The sequence below is a fragment of the Chiroxiphia lanceolata genome, chromosome 13 (assembly GCF_009829145.1).
Source record: "Chiroxiphia lanceolata isolate bChiLan1 chromosome 13, bChiLan1.pri, whole genome shotgun sequence".
In the NCBI taxonomy this organism is placed as follows: Eukaryota; Metazoa; Chordata; class Aves; order Passeriformes; family Pipridae; genus Chiroxiphia; species Chiroxiphia lanceolata.
Window position 1 is genome coordinate 11,324,916 of NC_045649.1, and position 23,226 is coordinate 11,348,141.

The following is a 23,226-nucleotide window of genomic DNA, read 5'->3' on the forward strand; positions in this document are numbered from 1 at the left end:
CTGCAAACTGAAGCCTTCTAAGCAGATTATCAATTACTGAATTTAAACCAAAATTTTTCTTCATCCTTAGTGGAGAAGTCTGTTACAATTTAATGGTGATGCTACAGAATATTAATAGTGGGTTTACAGAAAAAGCCCTGTACATCTACAGACTTCACTGTTGCATGTTGTCCAGCTGTGGCAGTATGAATGCTTTGTAGAAGAGAACGCTGTTCTCCATAATTTTTACAGAGAGAGACTGAATCTGTTTACAGTAGCCCCAACACTGGAGCTCCTGGAGAGCTGCAGAGAGCTTGTGCTCCCCCAAGAGCATTTGCAGGCTCCTCTCACGCCCCTTCCCAGCACATCCCTTTGCTTCTCTGGCTCCCAAACCTTCCCCTGGCGGGGGGGGGGGGGCATCCCCTGATGCCTGCTGTCACAGGGTGCACAGTCCTTTTGGAGCTGTGTAGCTGGTATTTTGCTTAAGAAGTCCCTGAGACAATGACAAAATCCTCCACGTAATTTGCTACAATTCAGCCACATGTTGTTTCTCCATGATTGCTTCCCTTCCAGCTGCTGCATATTAATTTTTAATTATTTAGTATTTCTCCTTTTTGGTTTTGCCTTCTCTGGAATGCTTCTGTATATTTTTTTTATTCTGCAAAAGCAATTAATCAATAGTCAATGAAGTGTCTGAAATGGCTGGTCATGAAGGGCAGTAGTAGGGCTGTTTGGGTTGAGCTCACTAACACACAGTCAAAACTGCCTGACACCACTTGCTGAAAAGAGGGCAGAGCTTATCATATATGATGGGCATCATTGGAGACCCTGTGGAGATACTTTCTAGAGAAGGAGACAACTTCATGTACTGCTCAGACTGTAAAAAATACAGAAGAAAAAAAAATAAAAGCCACCTAGTACTGTTAAAGTTTGAGGGGGGGTGTTAATATTTTTCTCCATAACTATTCCAGTTTCTTCACTTATTATGGTGCATTTGCAAATGATAGTTTGGTTTTTTGCATTACTTGACAGCTATCTACTTGGCATATATATGCTACAGCTCAGCAAACAGAAAACAAAAAAATAACCTGTGCACAAAAATGCACATCAATGGATTTTTAGCATGATGTGTAGGTTTAATAGTTATGAAAGCAGTATTTCAATGATATGATTCCGTAACTGGGTTCCACAGAGCACTCCTGGTCCATGAAGCTGTATGGTATTACTTGCCAGGGACACCAAGGAATATGTTCATTCCAAGTCTGCTGTGTGCACACAGAGGGCAGAGATACTGAAAGATGAACAGGGAGGTGCAGCTTTAGATCACGGACATTTTCATGGCAATTTACAGATTCACAAATGTCCAAATGCAGGACCAAGTCTAAGTTTCTAAACAAGTAAGGTTGGTTTGGTACTGTATTCCAAGTTCATTGTGCTTTCCAGTATCCTATTATGTGCCAGTAAATTTTAATAAAGGTAGATTTAGAAAAATCCCCAGTCCTCAGCTTATTGAGTGAGGACCTCACTCCTAGACACCCAGTTTCAAATTTTAGGATTAATTTGGCTCTCAAACTTCCAGGGAATTATGAGTTCAGGGTGACCAAAGCAGCTACTTTGATCTGCAGAGCACTTGGGACAATTACCTTATTGCCTTATTCATTCCTGTAAGGTGTTAACCCAGACACCCAGGAATGGTAATTTAGATATCACGAGGAGTTATTGAACTCATGTAAGAAAGATCTGTACAATTTGCTGTGAGTGACATCTCATCTTAGTGTCACAAGGGGGTGATAGCTGGATGATAATGCCACTTACTTGTTTCTTTGCCCATCAAAAAGAAGAAAAACCTAGCAAAACAGGAAAGTTCCAAGCAAAGTATCACAGTCATTTGTTATATTAATGATTATTTTTTATTTTTCAGACTGTAAGAATGTTTTGGTCTTGGTGCTGTACAACAGAGGAACTAAAGATGACCCTTTCTTCAAAAAGCTTTCAAAGAAAAGCTTTCAAAGAAAGATGGACTAACGCAGTCCTGGTCAAAATAGTAGGCTCTGAGTTAAATTTTTGCTCATTTGCATGGCATAAAATGAGTGTCAGTTCTGATTAATTGGGCTTAGTTTGAAAGCTGGAAGAGTAGCACTGCCAGCATGAGCTGGAGAGCAAGTCAAAGATGGGATAGAGCTAAGTAATTATCACAAGAGTTGGTGACAAACAGAAGATTCTCCTGTGCAGCAAAGAAGTTCCTGCTCTCTCCTGATTCCCATTTTTTGTTAGGATGAGGGTCTGAAGAAATGAAGAGTAGTAGTATCTTAAATAAAAATATCAAACTCTTTTGAATATAACTGGAAAAGGCTTTCACCACTGCACTGATGAAGTAATCTGAAAGGAGTGCTTCTTCTCAAAGAGGCAAAGTTAATTGTAAGATCTGGAGAAGGAGGCCAATTTCAGTTTTAGGACATAAAACTTATTCCATGAAAATTCCTTCTAGGCACTTATTCAGACCAATGAAGAGGCAAAAAAGTAGCCCATGGACTACTACTTAGGCCATCACTTGAGTGTTTCAAGGCTATAACTTAGAGATGTGATTTTCCCCACCCCCCCATCCCATCCCACAGAAAACTTGTGATTTTATGTGCTTTTTTATGCATGTATTAAACAAATGGCACAGCTGAATAGCTTTTCTTAAAAACTGGACATTCACCAAAAAGAAGTTTGCCAGCACAGACAATTAGGCTTTCTTCTTTTAACAATAGATTGACTGACTGGCACATTTGAAATGCGAGCGTATTTTTTATTCCTCCGTTCACCCTTTGAGCTGATAAACATGAACAATGGGAAACAGCTGGGACAGGAAAACATTTTAGTTTGTATTTTCAAAGCAAGCAAGAAATAAACCCATCAGTGGGAGCCAGATCACATCTTCTGCCTTAGGGGTAGTCAGCAATTGGGGGGAAAAATACGATCCATATTTTTAATCAAACATTACATATTTATTAATGTGCAGCTGGCCTATTGTGTGCATGATTTTTTTTCTTTAACGCTGTGCTGCGTCCGTCAGCCTGACATTGTTCTGTAACTGACATTACTCTATAAGGATCTGGAAATGCACAGATTTAATAGGAATCATTGAGACAATTGCTTTCTGTATTATTAGGTCTGTGTGACGTAGGTACCATCTGAAATTCAATTTTAGCAGAAAAATAAGATATTGTTCTATCAAGGCAATTTTGTGCACCTGTGATACAGTAAGAACATACACCCCCACCCTCCTATTTTCCTCCTCACTCATCTAACTTCAGGGCCATTTAATGATATGTGCCACTCTTTTGTTAAAAATGTTTGGCCAAATGTATTTTGATGCTTATTGAGATTAAACTTTCAGTACATCTCCCTGGTAGCAAAGGTTGGGCTGTTCATTAGTTGGAGGTTTGGCCTTGTCAGGTTCCATTGACTGCTGGCTAAAAGGATCACTTTATCATCATTTGTCTGCAATGGAGACAGTCTTTATTCAGCCTTGATTCCTCTGGGGTCACAGCTGTCATAACTTGGCTTGCTTTATAATGCAGACCCCAGTTTCGCAATCCCCTTAGGTAATTGGCTAATACATTCAGTTTACCTTAATATAGGTAATATGTTATTTACAAAGAAATACAAGGGAAAGGAAGGGACAATATCGCTTAAAAACATCCCCCTCCTAACCTACTGCTTGGGATTAATCATTCAAAAATTATGTTAAATTCAGTTCTCATTTTGAACTCAAAAGGGAAATATACCTTTTTTCTTTTTTTCTGAGTTTTACTCTGATCCTTCTGCTGCAAATATCTAGATCAAACCCTCAGGCCTGCTTTTCCACCGGTGAAAGTTGAGATAACTCTGCAGCTTTTGATAAGGCTCTTGGTGTTTTGGAGAATAAGGCCTTCATTTGTTCTTATTGTTCAGATCCTGTATCTAAAAGAAGTCTGGGGAGTTGAGCTTGTCTTAATTTATTTCTGGGGATTACTTTGTTTTTGAGATTTATTGCAACACACTAAAAATGTTCAACACAGAATGTACAAAGATATTTCAGCACAAACAACATATTTCGTGCTTTTTTGGTTCTCTTTTCTTTAGCTGTGTGAAACTGCTGCCACCATCCTTGTCATTACATAACAGGATTTTCCTCAAAAACATACCACCACAGTGGGTGATGCAGGACATTCTCTTGCTAGGTTTCAATGGGAGCCAACACAAACAAAGGAATACTGCAATTCACAGATTTCACAGAATATTCTGAGTGGGAAGGGACCTACAAGGATCATTGAGTCCAACTCTTAAGTGAATGGCCCATACAGGGATTGAACCCACAAAACCTTGGTGGTGGTAGCACCGTGCTCTGACCAGCAGAGCCAATTCCCTCCCAACACCATATGGAGAATACCATTTGCTCCACTCTCAGCCTCAGGCTTCTGGTTCATTCCTGGGACAAGCCCTAGGTATTAGCCCACTGCTCTGCCTGCAGAAGAAGCAGGACTGACAGCCAGGGACTGTGCAGGACTTACAGACAGACAACACTCAGGCTCCATCGATGGGAATGCTCTTTAAAAGGCGGCATCTCCTGCAGCGTCCTGGAGTATCAACAGTGGAGTGAGTACATCTTCTGTGCCAACATTTTATATGCTGAAAACGACAGTTTAATTCAACTTGAAACAATAAGTTTGAGCCTAAACTTCAGGAGGAAAGTTATATTTTCCTTTGCATTTGTGGAAGTTTGTGGAAGCTGAGATCCACACAATCCTCCCACGCCTTCCTCTGCAGGAGGATCCAGACACCAAATCCTCCACACTCCACTGACTGGCTATTTCTTTTTCAAACTGTTTCCAGAATGAGTGTCTTTATTTTTGAAACAAAACATATATTCTATCAGTGGCATATTCTCACAGTAGTTTCTTTCAAATTCCACTCAGTCATACCTTGTGTGTGCATTTATGCACTAGCACGTGTTGAATTTCCCAGCTAATATCTTAACTAGAAGTTGATTTTCATTTAAGCTTCTAATTCAATGCCACAACTGATTGCACTGCAATATCTTAATTACAGTTGGAGGTTGATAAGTAAACAAGCCATAATGCTGTGGAAAGTTACCCTTTAAATATTAGCTTTCATATACTTTTTATTATTTTTTTCACAAATATCTTCCATATAAGAAATTAATTCAAGATAGTTATAGAGAAAATAAATATTACATAGGGGGAAAAAAGCAATCAAACAACCCCACAACCCCCAACGCAATCTTTTAAAGAATTGCATAAAAACTGGATATAAATGCCTGTTTCTATGTGTACTGCTGCACCATCCATGAAAACAGCCTTTAAGACACTCATTTTACAAAGGGAAATGTCACTAGATATAGTGTTGATCATTAGGTGTACTACAGTGCATTCGTCTGCTTGTACCCCACTTTGATTACTATACAGCAAAGATGGCCACAAGCACTCAGAAAGTTTTATTGAGGTTTAAATCTTCATTCAAATGATGTAAAGGGGCATTGAATGAAGATTTAGAACTCTATAAAGCTGCTTGGCAGTGTCTGTGGCAATCTATGCCACATAAAAACTGAAATGCTTCTACTTTCTTATTGAAACATTTCTACTGTAATTCTTTAATATTAGATAGCAGCCACACTGTTGGGACATTACCACATCTGTGAGTATTTCTCTTACCGAGGCATTTGCCTGCCATCAGTTGTGCAGGATATTATAGAATGTACACACTGTTGATGTCTAGGACATAATGGAAGAGGAATTGTTACTGCAATTATATATTATTATGCTTTTCAGAAGATAATGTGGGTTCATTCATGTGAGTATTTTGAACTAGCAAATACCCTAATTGCTTACATGTCTGTTATAATCCTAAATCCAATTGACATATCTGATGTACTGTTGCATTTTAATCTGGCCACATGCACATGTACTCTTTATGATTTTCCTCTGACCTGCACGAACTGTGCAAACAAGGAACACAAGTGTCTTGCACATTGCCTTTGCAGTTTTGGTCTAAGAAAACACCCAGGGGAACAGAGAGACAGAGCACTGTTACCAAGTGCACTTTTCTCAGGAATGTAGAATTAGCCCGTGCAAGAGCAGGATAAGTGCAAATGATCTGATTATGCTGTAATGACAAATTTATGAAACGAAGAGTGTGTGCATTGTTTCAACTGTCCTTTCACAACGTATCCGATTGACAGAGAATGTGTGGCAAATTATTCACCCATTCACTTAACGAGAAAACAAAGAGAGATGATTAAGAAACATCAGTATTCTGAAGCAGCAATCAAACTGACCCTGCCAAGGAGTGAAGAACAGCAAGCCCAGCCAAAAAGTGCTGCAGTCGTCTCGCTTTGTAGCTGCAGGTTTGTGGCCAGCATTGTTTCACAGACTCTCCTGAGGTAGCAAGCAGGGCAACAGAGAGAACAGCTCGTTGCACGGGAACAGCATGGTGCCTGTGGTATACTCCTGTTCACACTGAGTGACAGAAAACGTCTGGAGAAAAGATATGTGCTTTTATAAAATCTTGCTTAATAATCCACTAGAGGGAGCTTATGTATAACCTCTGCTAGGCCAATTATGTTAGAGCTTGGTTTTGCATAATTGACGAAGATGAGGTAGTTATGGGGGGTGGGGGGGTGGGACGGGTGGTACCTGCTCTGCTGCTCTTTTCTCCACCTGTCACCTTGGGGCTCAGGAGTGGCATTTTTGAAGTCTTCAGTTCTAACCAAAATAGCAATTTGCTTTTTTCAAGTGGAAGCAGCATTCTTGATGGCACCAGGTGAGATCCACCTTCATCATCTCCAGACTTGAACCGGAGAAGGACACTGCTGAGTGAGGACTTAAAGCATTAGCAAGGCTTAGCTTAAACTAACCTATCCTCTGTCTTCGCCTATTTCAATTCTGACTGTAAAACAATAATTCCTTTGCTATGATTCCCAAAGAAGAAACAGGCAAACTACCTGGATTGCAGATGTTGCTTCCTTTTTATGTCAACAGGACAAGGCTTTCAGCACAATGTTTGCCGGGGAGTGCTTGCTTTCCAAGTGGAAACTCCGTATTCTTTCACTAGGAGACAGCTGGTATAAAATTTGGTGTCCTTCACAATATTTAACATGCAAACACCTTCGACTATTTCCTATAATTTTATCTAATAAAAGACAGGTGTAGCTCTGTCATACCAGAAATATGAACTTTAGTTCAGTAGCAGAGATGCACTTGCAATCACAATTCTAGCTAAATCTAGAGATAACACGTTTTCAAGCTACATACCCACACAGTACAATCTACCTAAGTAGTCAGATACATTATCAAAAAGCTTATCATAAAACTTGAAATTGCTGTATCCTTTACACTCATTTTGTTGCCTTTTTTTCTTTCTTTTTTTTTTTTCTTCTGTTAGAAGAGAAAACTTATGACTACACTTCAGCTGTCACCAGCTTTCAAGGTTATACTGATAGGAATGAGAAACATATTCCTAATCTGCATACCAATGCATTGAGAATGCAAAGGCAGGCTTTTTGCCATTGAATAGATGATGATAAGGTCTTAAGTCTTTTGAATTTCTTGTGTTGTACTTGTATTATCATATGATTTCTTAAGCTAGGAATGAATATGTAAATTTCTTGCCACTGACTTGCTCCAAAATAATGGACATTACACTTGCACAGTGGCAATTCAGAGTGTAAAATTGATTAATATTTGTTTTCAAAATGACATGCAATGATGTATGGATCCTTTTACAACTTAAATTAATACTTTAAAGAGATGAATGGTCTCTACAGAGGATGTTAAAGTTCAAGCTGAAAAATTTGCATATTTATATTACAACCAACTGATAATAATTGTCGAAACAGAATGTAATGTGGTTCGTTTTTCATTTTAATCTGGTTGTACTCAAACACAGGACCTCATTAACTTCCAGCAACTAATACAGCATTATCAGTCCCCATAAAACAGGCTTGCCTTGAATTTATGAATTTCAAAGACTATTTCCAGTGGTGAATCCCTGTTAAACACTGGGTCAGTCACTAGCATGTGAACTCCATGTCATGTGCTGCAGAAGCATGAAAGTTACCTGGGAAAAGTGCTTGAGAATCCCATGGCCAGTTGCCTACTTGTTAGCTGACACCTGGAGCCAAAATTAAGGTGTGACACAGACATATTGCCTTTGATAGCTCACTCAAAGTTGGAATTTTTCACTCTGAATGACCAAAGTCAGGAAATGTAACTTCTTCCACTTACCAGGTTAGGTATTAGTCCGTAACATTTAAAAAAAAAAAAAAAAGCAAGACGTCTTTCCTTTCCTTAAGATATAAGTTTTGTAAAAGGAAAATGCAGAACTTTTGATAAGAGTAAATAAGTAAACTTGGAAGATACTGAGGGTACAGCCCAAGTAAATACTATTCCATTTGTATCATAAAATAAGCTTTCTATCAGCATGTCTTAGGTAGTGCATTATAGGTATTCTTGTAGCAGATATATCAGGAAATATCTACAGTACATCTCTAGAAGAATGGAGAGTTAGCAAGAACCTTCACAGGTCTGTGAATTTCTTGTTGTGAAATGGATATTGAATCTTCTAATGATGTTTATTTCTTAGTTCACCAAAAGCTGATGGTTATAAAAAGAGGAGCTATTGCTTACAGTGCACCCTCTTCAACTTTTTAAAAATATTTCCACATAAGTGCTAATAAAAGGATGCTGTGATTAGCTTATTTCTATCAACAAAATTACTTAGGAGAAAATAATAAACTACTTTTTCTATGCCATGTCATATTTTGACAGCTAATATGAACTAAAATTCCATGGGCCTAGGAACTCACATTGACCCATCTGTTCAAGAGATCTGGTGTATGGCTGGTCTGGGAGGGTGGGAAAGCAAATGTAACTTTCCTTTAACACTGTAACAGCTCCAAGTAACTCGGGACTCAAAAGGGTTGTCTGACAGCTGGCAGTAGCTGGAGTATGGATGCATTTGCAATCTCCTAACTATATTCTGACAGGGAAGAGGGTAACATTCCTAAACTAACTTCCTGTAGCCCAGATGTTGTTTTTAGGCAAAGAACAGGTCACTTAGATCAGTCCCACGGCTGCTTTGTTCAGTACTGGGAAAGTCTCTAGAGGCTGAGAAAAACAGAAGGAACACTACAGAAACTCTGTAAATAAAGTAAATGTATACTTTGCTAATAAGAATAACAAAAACTGTTACTTAAATAAATTAAAACCTCTAAAATGTCAATACCTACATTATAACTATTATTTCCTTAGAAGCCATCCAGATTTCCCATTACAATCTCACAAAAAACTGTTTTGTAGATATTCTTAGCAGCTGAAAAACACCTGAAGGACAACCTGTTCCAGCAGAACAGTGATTGGACACTCATTTGTTGCAACTTTATAATTTGACTCTTTGAATGCTCCTCGCAAAATGGGTCCACAGAATAGGCCAGTGAGATGCCTTGTTGAATTCCCAAATTTGTTATTGAATGAGCTATGTTGCATCCAAGCCACTATAAAACTTAAAAACAAAATCAAAAAAAGGACAGGTAAAGTAGTAAAGTCTTTCCTTCAGCATACAAACTCATAGATCCTACATGTTGGGAACTAAATGATGACTAAATAATTGATTTTTCATCGTGAAGGGAATGTATCTTCCTACAGAGCTCTGCAGTGGAACCTGTGCTGTAATATACTCATATACTCATGACTTAGAAAAATGAGGGAGTGCATATTATGGAGACAATTTAATATCTAGTAGAATATTACCTAGGATAGTGAAAACATAAACTGATTAAGACTTGGTGAAGAATCTCTGAGCAACTTGTTAAGAAAATGGCTGAAGAGACAAGATGCTGACAAAAGCAAACATTGCACAGGTGGGGGGAAGGGAAGAGAAAACAATACCCCAAACCAGAAACACAGTATGCAACCCTAAATAATTTATTATCACTTAGCAAAGTGGGAAAGTAATTATGGACAGTAAACATTAACTCAATGCTTAGGCGAGGAATGGAAAAACATTATATATACACAGTACCCCTGAATCATGAATACTTCTCAGGGTTTGATCTCAAACGTGGTATTATAGAATAACATAGAGAAAAATTATAATGACAACAACATTTTTGAATGGTTTTTTAAAAAATAATTAGATAAGATTCCTTTGATTAGGACAGGAAATCTTGAGAAAGAATTTGTGAGGAATCTATAAAAACATGCCTTAACATGGAAAAGATTAATTGGGAATAAAGTCACCTTTTCTCATACTACATCAGTTAGGGATCAATCTGGGAAATTACAAAACAGCAGGTATATAGAAATAGATATCTCTTTATATGTTTCCTACTTTATCAAAACATATATTTGGATGTTAAAATTGTGTATGGGTTCAGAAGGTGACTGGAGAAAATTCAGACAAGAAATGTCCATCAGAAATTCTTAAACACAATGATGCAGATATAAACAGCAGTCCCTGAACTCCAGGTTGCTGGAAATAGTAAGACTGCCATGAGGAAAGCTTCATTTCATTGCTCCAGCCTTATGCCTGTTTTTGCAAACATCTGCAGGAGACAGGATGTAGGGCTTGCACAGCCACTGCTGTGCTCCGATGGACTGAGGGAATGGCACAGAACAGGAACACAGGAACGTTTGTTCTACTCCAGTCACAGCTCAGCAGATCACAGAATATTTTGGTTTTCGACCCCACCAACCATACTGGCAAATTTTCTTACTGTAGCAAAATTCTTTGCCAATGAAACTGGGCTTTTCCAGTACAAGTTCCAGCAATCCCTGTGAGGCAATGAGGGTGAGTTAAGCCATCAGAAATATATATTTACACGTGGAAATTGTTAGCAATACTGCTCTGCTTTTCCCCAGAGACAGCTCCACCGCAACAGCCTTGGAAAACACATGCACACACACACACACACACAGAGGGAGAAACAATCAATAGATGCACTTAGAAAGCCTGTTATACCATGTTGTGCTTCACGGATTTTGATAATATCAATCATAATTGAGTTAGATATAATCCATCTGACTTTCAGTGTGCTGGGGTCAGCCGGGGACGCAATGCCTCACTTCACATCAATTACCACATATAGTAAGGTGGTGGTAAGCAATTCCATTTGATAGTTTGCAGCTATAAATAATTATATGGCAATAGCAGTAAAGTTGGCTCTTGGGCACAATACAGAATCATGAATTTTCATTTACTTATATCTCAGAAGCTGTTAGGCCTACTGGTTTGAAATGTGAACCCCTGGTTAGGTATATCAGTCTTTCTATTAATACAGTATATGCAGCTGGTAGATGCTTTTGAATGAACATTTTATGCTTTCTCTTCCTTCCTGAGAATATTTTCGTTACAAATATGACCACAGGATACATAAGGATTGATTAGAAATTGCTATGACAAAGCAAACTTGGTTTCATTCTCCTTTATTATCATGTTTCATCTTTCATCCAGTTTAGGGCCTATCCCATCCAAGTCTCTGCAGGATTTCAGTAAGAAGATGTTTTTTATATGTTGTATAATAAATTCTCAGCAATTTGAAAACATACAGAGTAAAGCAGGTTTATTAATCAGAAGAGTAGTGTAGAAAGGTTGCAAAAAAATCAGAGATTTTATTTACTTCCTTGCTTTGCCTGGACACCTGTTTCTTTTAAAATTCTGCTCTTTACGACATATTCTATGTTTTAAGAAGATTAGTCAACAGAGGCAGAGTGGACATAGAGTCAGATTAGGAATAAGGTAGGAATATGGAATGGAGTTTAGCTGATTTAAATGTGAAGATCAGAAAAGAACCAGGCTGAGGGACATCTAAGGAAGGCTGGACAAGTACAGTAATAACAGGATGATGAGGCGGATAACTGGAGGAATTACAGAAGCCCAGTCTTCCTAGACACAGAAGTATCTCTCTGGCCCATAAAAATGCAACAGAATTCACTTGAAGTTTTAAAAGCAAGCGGGGGTTGGGAAGTGTGAAGATTCAAGAGAGTCTGAGAATTAAATAATTCATTTGCCTTTGAAAAAACACCCACTTACACAAATATAATAATCAAACCTTTTCCTAAAAGTGACGAATATTAGGGGATGGGGGGCGAGGGAGTCTCCATGTCCACTCTTACATGTGGCACGGGTAAGAAATGAAATAAGAATAAAGTCGCATTTTGGATGTTTTTCTAGATTTGAACTGTACCGACATTTTAAGGAACACCTACTATGTATAACAAAGCTTTTATAGACTAAGAATTTGATTCAAAATGAGCAAAGAATCACAGCCTCCCAATACTTGTCCACCGGGAACTTACATTCTTGACACTTCAAAAAATTAAGCTTTACACTATCTTAGGGAGAGTGTCTTGTTGAATAACGCTTGGAGTCTCTGCAGAACTAACACGTTGTGATTCAGTGGTTCTTGGCTTATCAGAAGGTGGACAAGGTTGTGAAAGTGAAACATCCTGGTCTGTGGTCATTTGTTCATGTACCACATACATCTGACAAGAAGAAACCCATCACAACCAGCAGCTTCTGCCATACACTGGATTTCACCATACAGGATGGGTATAGGAACATTTCACACTCTTTCCTAGAGATTTCTATGGTAGAACAGGGGCTAATTTCACTGGTAAGCTTATTTTCAGAAGTGAATATGCCATCAACAGGTGTTGCAGAGCACTCCCACAGAACACTACCAGCAGTTTACAGAGTTGCTGGGGCTGGAGGTGCTGTACAAGACAATGACAGGAATCAAATGTTGTGAAATGGGGCAGCAATGGCCATGTAACACCAGGAAGGATTTAACAGTGAAGAACAGAAAAAAGATGCACCATCAGCAAAAGGTTACCATGGGATCTACATTTCAGGAAAGCTTTTCTCTTTCTTTCTCTCTGCCCTGAAGACCAATTGTGAAAACCATTAGCATTTTGAACAGTAAGGGAAATCAAAAAATGTTCAGTAACCTGAGGAAGAATTAATTTAGGAAAAATTCTTCTAAACAGGAGGAAGATTAAATGCATAAATGATGTCACAGATATTTGAACAAGAGTCAATGATATAAAGAAAAGGCAGATTACATGTCCCAAAGGAATGCACGGTTGCCACTAATACTAGATAAAAAACATTTGAATAAAAAAGGGAAGGCTTGCTGGATGATCAGGTGAGAACGATATCCTTAATTATGATTTGATAGGATAGATCTAATTTTAGGATTGCAACCTATGCAAAAATTATGGACCGATGGATTTGGGAGGCCCAGGTTGCAGCCCACAGAGCAGCGTCTTGCTGATCGGAGAAATGGCATTTAGCACTGTGAATTGAACTGCAATCAACAAGGAGCCTGATTTGTGTTCTAAATTGGTGTTTAGCAGCATGATCTGAACTGCAATCAAGGGAGAACTCATAGCATTTTCTAGGGGGAGCAAATGGATTGTTTCCAATCTCATTACAGAAAATATTTGTAGCAGCTTAAATTAGGTTGGAAAATATCCCAAATTATTTAACATGAGATCTGTAGAAAAAGAACTTTTTCAATATGTTTTAGAGGAAAAAACATGCATAAATGTACAGGTTTTAGTAAAAGATTCACTCTAAGTATGTCTTTTGTTATTTTTCATATTATAAAAGGAAAAATGTCTGAAGAGCCGTTGCAACATAACAAGTATGTATTTTGTTTCTGATTTTTTAACTCTTCTTTCACTAATTTCTCTGCTCTATAAAATGCTGCTACACCTGCATGAGTTGTTGTTTGTGGTTTTTTCAGCAAAATATAATGCTTCCCCAAAAAATTGCAACACATCTTAATAAGAAAGGTATATTGCTTTGTGTCATAGGCCAGTTTTCTGATGTCACTGCTCAGAGAGCTAAAGATCAGAGCATCAAGTAATAATCCCTAGGCAGAAATATTATTCAAGAATTTGGTGGCCCTTCCATGAACCTGATGCACTGCACATCATCCCAGTTGGCACTGCTTTCCCTGTAATCATGTCATCAATTTGATATTATACCCCAAAGCTAATAACGCACAATATGCTCACAACTGAATATTTTAACAACCACTTCCCATGTTGGTTTTGTATATTTTGTGTTTGTCTCACGTTTTTCTTCTTCTTCTTCTTCTCCTAACTCAATCAGAGCCAACGGTCAATTTGAAGATCTGGCTACCCGGCCTGTTGCCATACCTTTGCATATTCATGAGTAAAATCTTTCCATATCCACATGGCAAACCTTTCAAACTGTCATAAGGAAGAAATAATCACCTTTTCTTTAAAATCAAACAAAGCCCACCAGAGCTGTGTTCTTTGTATAATAGTTAACATTGTCACTAGTAATCAATTTATTTTACTGGTAAAGACAGTATTCTCATGACAAGTCAAAGACCTTTGGAAAGAGTACATCTGTGCCTGCTATTTAAGCACACACAGACACAAAGAAGCAGAATATATTAGAAACAAAAAATATGTCAGCTTGTATAATGGTCCCATTGTTTGCTCTACCAGAGAGGGATTGTGCCATAACATATGACGCTGAATGTGCTTTTCTTGTTCTCCAGCCTTCATAATAAAGTATTTGATGCAAATACTCTAATCACATGGAGAAGATGCGGATGTTAGTTGTCCTTCCTTTCATTGCTATTCCTGCTGCTCAAGAAATATATTTTTATGAATGTTAAAAAACGCAAAGAGTAAATTGATGGAATCCTGCTTTAGTGTGTTACTTTTTAATAGCAGGTGCTTGATTCACACTTGGCTCAACATGAGCCCCTCTGCCAGACACTGAAGCTACATTACTGCAATGTTCAGAAAATGGCATCTCACTTGTGGCTTCCCCATTAGGCTGCTGAATTATTTTGTATAGGATAAAACAGAAGAGGTAAGAAAAGGCACAGGGACCAGTACACACCCTACGCAAATGTATTAAATTGCTCTGTATAGCACTGTAACTGTATGCAGCACTTCCTAATGGGTAGTGCCCACAATTTACAGAAAAAAAATAGTTTTCCAGAGGTGTAGGAAGAGGTAGAATAGGTCAGTTCATGCATTTTTAACACTTCCTCCTGAGCAGGGGAAGTCTAAGGTACATCTTCCAATACCTAAAGTGACCCTAAGTAGGAAGGAGCACATTGACCTTTAATTATGCTGCATGGACCACAGAATTATCCAATGCTAAAACAGTTCATTCAGTTCAATATTTCTGTTCCTGCTCACTCATTTATGAATGCTTGACAAAGAATAGGAAACATTTGCCCACAAGAGAAGGAAAAGGGTAGGAATAGCTACGGAGAGGACTATGGCCTGTAAAACAAGGACTGGAGGCAGAAAGGAGCCGCAACAGCCTCTATCCTAGTCACACCTACTGCTGCACATCTCGTGGAGTTTTGCAGCACCTTTCTGGATTACAGGAGAGCTTCCAGATTTCTGCTTTGTTTTTGTTCTTTCCAAGTCATTTGGTAGAATTATAATAACTCTTCTCTGCTTGTCTGGAGTTGGAATGAAAGGACAGGGCAAATCCTCTTCTGCTTTCCCTCCCTGGGCACTTACTCATTAATTGGGCTGTTACACACATGTCTACTTGAGAGCATTGCATGCACTTAAGAAGCACATGGGGCTTTAGAAAACCCATAGCTTCCACATTATATTATCAAATTTCATACTTTTTTCCCGATGGAAGCCAAGGAAACTTCATGTGTGTGTGAGTCAGCCACCGCAGAAAGCCACGGTGCACCAAAATCAACTTCAAACCAGCACTAGTCAAATTGAATGGACTAAATATTGCCTGCTACAGAATGCAACCAGTATGAAACAACCAGAAATAAAACCAAAGACACAATTAAGGAGGTCTGTTAAAAGTAGCTGATATTATGCATGTAGGTCCATGTGGCCATTAATGTCTGGCATGAGCAGAAGGGGCCTACAGTGGTTTGTGTAACGGATGAGGCTCCTCGGGACCCATTAACAGCCTCAGCAGCCCTTCCCCCAGACACTGGACAATGTAACAGAATTCCTACATCTCAAAAGCCCACTCTATAAACAAAGATGAAATCTGAATATTCAAACCTTTGGCCCTCCTGCTGAGCACAGCTGAGCATGCTGCAGCTCAACTTCAAAGGCAAGAGAGCCATGAGAAAGGAAGCAAAGCCTTACAGCACTGGGGGACTGCCTGGCTGAGCTGTACATCTCTGTGTGTGCTGTTAAACAGCACTGTGATGCACACAGCAGACCTCCAGCTTTGCAAAAACAGACTCAACATTTGGCTATTCTCACATAGGCTCAAATGCACCTAGTTATTACTTTCCTGGTAATTTGCATTTCAAAAGGCTAAGCCAGCTCTGAATATATCACTGCTATAATTTACCATGGATTAGATAATAATTTAGGATATGCAGTGGGAGCAGAGGTTACTTTGTGCTGGGACCAGGTACTTCAGGCCATGGAACTTCTGAATTCTGGAGCGTGTGGCTTGGACTGTGCAGAGGACAGGTACCAAACCCCACACACCTGGGCTGTGTGGTGAGGCCAGGGCTGCAAACTGGGGCTGACCCAGGGTGGGAATTCTGATTCCTGGGGCACAATGACACTGCAACAGCCAACATTAGTGATTTAAAAAAAACATTCAGGGATTTGGAGATCCAGTTGTAGTTCCCTGTATTGCTCAATGTTGTATTTGCATTTCTGCATGCCAAACATAGACTTAAACAAGTGGCAGTTTAGAGGATGACTATCAGTGGTAGGTCCTCACAACTTAACACTGTTATGACTTCCCTACTCCCTGTCCCATTCTTCAGTGAAACAAAAGCATCACTCCTCCAAAATATCACCCAAAACTGAAAGTTTGAAATTTAGACTGCAAGAAAGTAATATCCTTTTTGAGGGGGTAGGACAAGAGGACACCTTTGTCTTCCTGTGGCTTCTGCTGATGCCTAGGGACTATATCTAGTGTTTCCATCTAGTATTCCATGCAAGTATCTTTAGTGAGACCTTAACACATTCAAGTTCATCTCTAATGCACAGGTATGAAGGAGTCTGAGGTGCTTCCTTGTAAAAGTGTCCAAAGGTGTGCTTGTTAGAGTACTGTTCCTTTCTGGAGGAGTGACCAGACAGTTCCCACTTAAGCAGGACACTGTAAAGAAAACTATTCATCTACTCTTTACGACTTAGGACTTCTAAATTATTTAATTGCAATTGTTGAGGTTTTTGCTAGGACAGTACACAGCCTGCAGTGTTTGAAATGAGCCATGTAACTATAATGCAGCCAGAGGGTAGCCCTGCTGACATCTCTGGCAGAGCTATTAAAAGTTGCAGTGTCTGGGGGTAAGATCGATTTATTTTTCTTCATCTTTTAGAAACACAGCCTGAACTGTTTGGTTTTGGCAGTGGATTTACTTGTTGCTTCTTTTACCCTAATGGGAACATGCACACACATTTACCTTTGGGTCACTCATAATTTCTGTTCACTCTCTGAGCTCTCAAACTGATCCCTGTTATGCCCTGTTAGCCAGCACTTTTTAATCACCTCTACTGCAAGGCCTATTCTAAAAGATAAAATTACAAGAGCAGTTGTGCAATCTATGCCCAAGTATCTCAATATGCCCTTGTCAGGCTGTAATAGCATCATTGCCTCTCACTGAGTGTCGTGGCTGAAGTTTAGATGGTAGCAATGGAAATGTGGGCTGGTAACACATTGATAGGTTCCATTTTTCACTGTCAGTGAAAGCATTTTTATTAAGCAGATACAGTAAAAGTGAAAGGTTTTCAAGAACATGCCGTGAGGTGAGTTCCAGTTGGGAAAGCCATCTTTACATAGAAAGCAGGTGCAGAAGTCTATCCTCATGGGTGCCTTTAAAGAATATAGATCTGTGATTAACCTTACTGGCCATTGTATGTCATATAAATGTCATCAAAATCTCAGCATGTATCTGGCAGTAAAAATACCTGGTTGTTATTAAATGAAAAGTGAGGTGATGATGACAGTTTTCCACAGTTCAGCACATTGCTTATTTTTTGGATCACTGCTTTGGGTCTGAGAAGAGTAGGAGCAGGGCAGAAATGTTCATTTCAGGCCCCAATTCTGAAAACTTTTAAACCTGAGTCTTACTTTAATGAAGAACTTGTATGTATGAATTACACATGTGCACAGCTCTGTGTGAACTCTGGCAGTAAATATTCACTCAGTAAACTGCCTAGCTGGCAAATAGCTTTGACTCAGTATAGCACAGTTGCAGTGCAAACTGTACCGAAAATTCCTGTAATCAAGAAAGTTTCCTTAGCAGAGATTATTTTAATAAACAGGCCAAAACTTCAAGATCTGACAAAAAGAGACTTATAGAACAAGAAGTGAGTGCATACTTGCAACTAAAAATCCTGGGCTGTGCCAAGGAAGAGATACAGCTGGGTTTTTTTCAGTTGCTGCCAACCTCGTTGGTTTATCCTACCAAGACTGAGCACAACAAACGGAGTGACTGTCAAGAAGCAGCACTGCTCCTTTACCAGCTCCAACACTCACTAGCTCTAATGGAACTTTGAAAGCACTGAATCAAAGAGAAACTTCACCTGAACCTGCTCTCCTCAGGATCCTGAAGAGCAAATCTCTCCTTGTGCCCACAACATTTACCAAGATAGTAAGAAGGGAAAACAGTGTCTGGAAAGAAATTAGTGAGATTGCTACTATATAATTTACAGGAAAACCAAAGCAGCTTTAGCTTTTGAGCTGATTAGTTACTTATGTCATGTTTTGGAGATGATTAATACAGTGATATTATGCTCAGCCAGCCACTATTTGTGCAATGATAGATCAAATATTTAATTACAATCTATAAACCAAATTTTTTCTGAGGGTGCTGTTAGTATATTTGTAAAACATGTTTGATGTTAGCTCAGCTGATTAAAAATTGTAGTTAATTAGATTAACAATTTATCACAGTTTTTACTAATTCAAGACATATTTAGTAATCCCAGCACACATTGAATTGAGATGGAGAAAAGATGTCCTGATCAAGCCCTCAAATGAGCCCCAGCACATCAGGGATGGGACCTGCTAAGGACCGGCCTGGTGGATATAAGTGTTGAGGCTACCACTGCAACATATCACTGTCCAAAGTTTTCAGCCTATCATGACATAAAGAAACACTTTTTCAGGGTGAGGGTGTGAAGTTCGACTCTGTTCACTTATTCCTCACAACAATGTGAGGCTATATTGGTTTTATTTTCCCCGACCTGTTTGACATAAAGTAGTGTTCATCTTTTAATATTACATCCCAATAGTTAGGTGTTCCACAAGGGAAAAAAGATAGGGAAAAATCACTTTTCTGATGTACACAAATTACTGTATTCTAAGTTCTCATGAGATCAAGACATTGCAAAATATATTAATTGCATGTAAGCAATATCTAGACATCTCACATGATATTATTTCTTCATACACCTATTTAAAAAAAAAAACACAACAGAAAAACTGGGTAAGGAATAAATTTAATTATGTTTTCCTTTTGTTCTCTTCTGCTTCTGGAGACCAAAAAAAGTAGAAATCAAAATTCCTCAAGAGGTCTAAAATTTACTGTTACATTTCATGAGAGGTCAGTCAAAGATGTTATTTTTTTATAGATTTATTTAAAACTTTCTCTTGGTCGTGGGAGATTACAGAATAAATCCAGGCACAGCACACCCTGAATGAGAACTCATGAGCACTAGTGCAAATGAGGAATACGTCCAATTGATTTCTGCAGAGTTTTATTCTCAAAGCACATATATATACATGTTATGAAATAGTTAAAAACACTACGAAATGTCCTTTCCTTTGTTATTAAAAGGTGCCTCTATAGCCTCATTTAGCTGTTTTTAGAGAGAAAATATTGCTGGTTATTACTTGACTTGTGACTTGGAGTCACTTCTAAATGCAACTGTCATTTTAGCTGGTTGCAACTAATATTCACTATTAGGTGCAAGTTAGCTATAGATTTAATAACCAGTTCCTTCCATATCATAGACTGTGAGATTTGATGAGCAGAAAATGTGTTAAAACTAAAAGATAATTCCTCTTAGCATTATAAAGGAAAAAAGGAATCTGACAATCAAAGTAAGCCCATTATATTTTCCTTGCTCTGATAAATGAAACTATTCTTATACAAAAAGATGAATTAATAACTCCTGTGTATCAGCATCAGAGAATATGAAAAAAAAAAAAATAACCGTTTTCCATTTGTATCGTGCTGATAACATTTATTTTTCTCTTTCCATCTGGAAACCCTGTGGGTATCATGAGAATTGTAGCGAAGCTGATTGGGGTCATGTGTGAGGGCACTGGGATCAGAGCCAATGTCACGTCCAGCCTCCTGCAGCTTCAACAGCTCCCAGAGAGAGTGTAAGTACAAATCTGTGGCATATTGGGAAATGAGAGTGGTAACAACTGAGGTCAGTGGCCAGAGTGTTTCAAATAGTCTTGGGAGCAGTGATCGGTTCTTAACCTGCAGCAGATATATTGAATGGGGTTTCAATAAGGAATGCCATTGTGTCCTGCAGGAATGATGCTCTAATCCTTGTTGCTTTATGAAATTTGGGTGTGATCATAGAAATACATGAGACTTAGGAATTGCATGTAGAGAGCCTTCTGTGTTCATGTGGCACATGATTTAGCACACCAGACCTCATGCTTCTTGTTTATTTACTTGTCTAATAGCATTATTGAGAATGAAATTAGAAGACAACGTAATCAGTATTTTAATGATAGCAAGACTGAGTTTTCAAGGGCCTCAAAGGAGGGCAAAAGTGACAAAAATCTATAGCAGTAGGAGTAACTGTGCATTTCCACACACTGCCTTGCAGTGTCTTCCTGAGACTGAAAATTATGTGGAAAATGTGCTCTCTGTGTTATACCTCAAATAATAAAATATGAGGTGATTTTTGTCATGTGAAATTGAATTTTGTACAGGAACTGTGGAACATCATCTGAAGAGCCCAACTGCTTCACCACACAAGTGCTGTGAATAGTTAGTGCACTGACTGTCCTGACCCGTGGGCCACCAAGCCACGTGAGGACATGCTGAAGACATGTCTAAAAGCCCCTCTCTGTCACGAACTCAGCATTATGAACTGAGTGGAATATAACTTCTGCAATGACAGCTGCAAGAGTGCATCGTGCTCCTGACTGTTTTACACTGCAGTTCAGTAATGGGAGCATTTGAAGTGGCAAAATCTGATTCTTTCCCACCTTGGCCCCAGGGTGTTCAGTGTCCCCTGGAGGAAGGCTGGCTATTAGACAACAGGAGCTATGGTGGGCAGAGGTGCCACTCTGCAGGGTGCTCTCTGGATTTTAGTTCTGGCTCTGCTCTTCTTTTCTTATTTTTCCTTTTCCCACTGAGAGTCAGTGGATAAAGACCCTAGGTAGCAGGACCACACCATGCAAGTAGCAGGACCACAACATGCAAATCCCAAGCTCCCTGCCTCACCAAGATTCATTCACTCGAATCTTTGAATCGTGTGACAAGACACAAGAAACTGAAGCCCTGTATTTATTTCTGCCTCCTGAGTGCAGCTACCAACATGTTCTCCTCAGGGAATTTGATCCTATGGATTCCTGGTCCGTGAATCCTACCACATATAGGTATGATACATTAAAGCACACAGATCAGCCAAGATGGCAGCACATGAAACTGCCCAGTGTCCCACTAGCAGCAATTAAGGACACCTTTAAATACCCAACTTCTCAATAGTATTGGCTCCAGAAAAACACAGATTCTTTACCTGAGGTGGAAGTGGATGGGTGAGTCATCCTGCAGAGGAGGCATTTTTCTAATGAAAACTGTATGAGAGCTTCAACTTACTTAATGACTTTCCATGCAGACAAAAGTGAATTCTCTAGGTTAGCAAGTCTGAGTGACTGGTATAATCTCCAGAGAGGGCATATACCAAATTAATGTTGTCCCCATGAAAAAACAACAGTTCAACTATTCATCTTTCGAAAGAGACAAATGGTTTCATTGGATGCATGTTGGCATGGGATGCACTTAGGTTATCTGCTTTGTATCAAACCCAACCCTGAAATTAGTCAGGGCTTTTAATATGCTCTTTCAAAAAATTTGTTATGTGATGGTCACTTAACAGTTTCGTACATATGTCTATAAACATGTGTGTATGGGTATATATATGTCTACATACATACATATATGTATATGTGGGAGAAGGGAACAGAAATTAGAATCTGTGCTTTAGTTCACCACCTATATTTTTCACCTCCCTGAAAATAAAAGTTGCTGAAGGAGCAGATCACTCTTGGATCTTTCCCCACATCAGCAGCAACACTCACTGTTACACCTCAGTGCTTCAATAGATGAACATGTCTCCTAGTGAGGAGTCCAGTGCCCTGTCATTCAAAGCCAGTGTTGTTAATCACATGCTCTCAGCTCGTAAACAACAGTAAAATCAGCCTTCAGAAAAAGATTCTCTCCTGTTAGAATTCTTAAACTATGTCTGGAGTTTAAATTGTACCTAGACTGCAAAACCATATATACATGTCATAAATTCAAAAATTCTTAGCAATGTTTTAAGATTTCTTTGTAATAAATCAGATTCTAATTCAAGTATTTATTTACTCACTGGTTTTGTACACAAAATTAAGACAGCTGGCAAATAAAATATGCAATGTAGAGTTTATTGCCTAATTCCTAGCATGTAAAAGCAGATTCTTAGAGGAGTATGGACTTGAAAGTGAGCATGGATACCTATACACAAATAATTACTGGAGCAGTATTTTTCACTGTGTTCATTTGGTACACCTCATTTGATAAATATGGTAAAATTTGAGAAATGAAAAGGGCCAAAACATTTTTCACATGTATGAGCCAAACATCTAACCTCAGCATTCTAGGGAATGGGGTCAGCACAACTATCATGAGCTTCAGACATCTAGAAATCCTATAAACTAGAGCAGAAATTCTTCGGTCAAATTTTACTAGTTTTAGAACCAAAAAAGAATATTTGAACAAAAAAAATTGTTGGCCAATTTGTTAAAAGTTGCTTCAGCTCCTTTGGCTTAACTGGATAAAATAACAGTGATATATTTTATATTATATTGTATTATATTATAACTTGTCAGATACATTTCATCTGACAGCAAGCTTTTGACTTCAACTGTTCTGTTTGCCCTATTTACAAAATTCATCTCATAATTATGAGAGATCCCTCTGCAGACTATAGGGAATATCTAATTTGTTCTTCCTGAGAAGCA

The 23,226-nt window shown here is 38.7% G+C and overlaps 1 long non-coding RNA gene across 1 annotated transcript in view; it reads right to left on the reverse strand.

The window, feature by feature from the left end:
- Positions 1 to 950: 950 nt before the first annotated feature.
- Positions 951 to 23,226, reverse strand: part of LOC116793276 — an 86,058-nt gene continuing 63,782 nt past the window's right edge. Inside the window, exon 7 of the long non-coding RNA XR_004359423.1 lies at positions 951 to 1,270. This is a non-coding gene — a long non-coding RNA (uncharacterized LOC116793276). The remainder of the gene's footprint in view (positions 1,271 to 23,226) is intronic.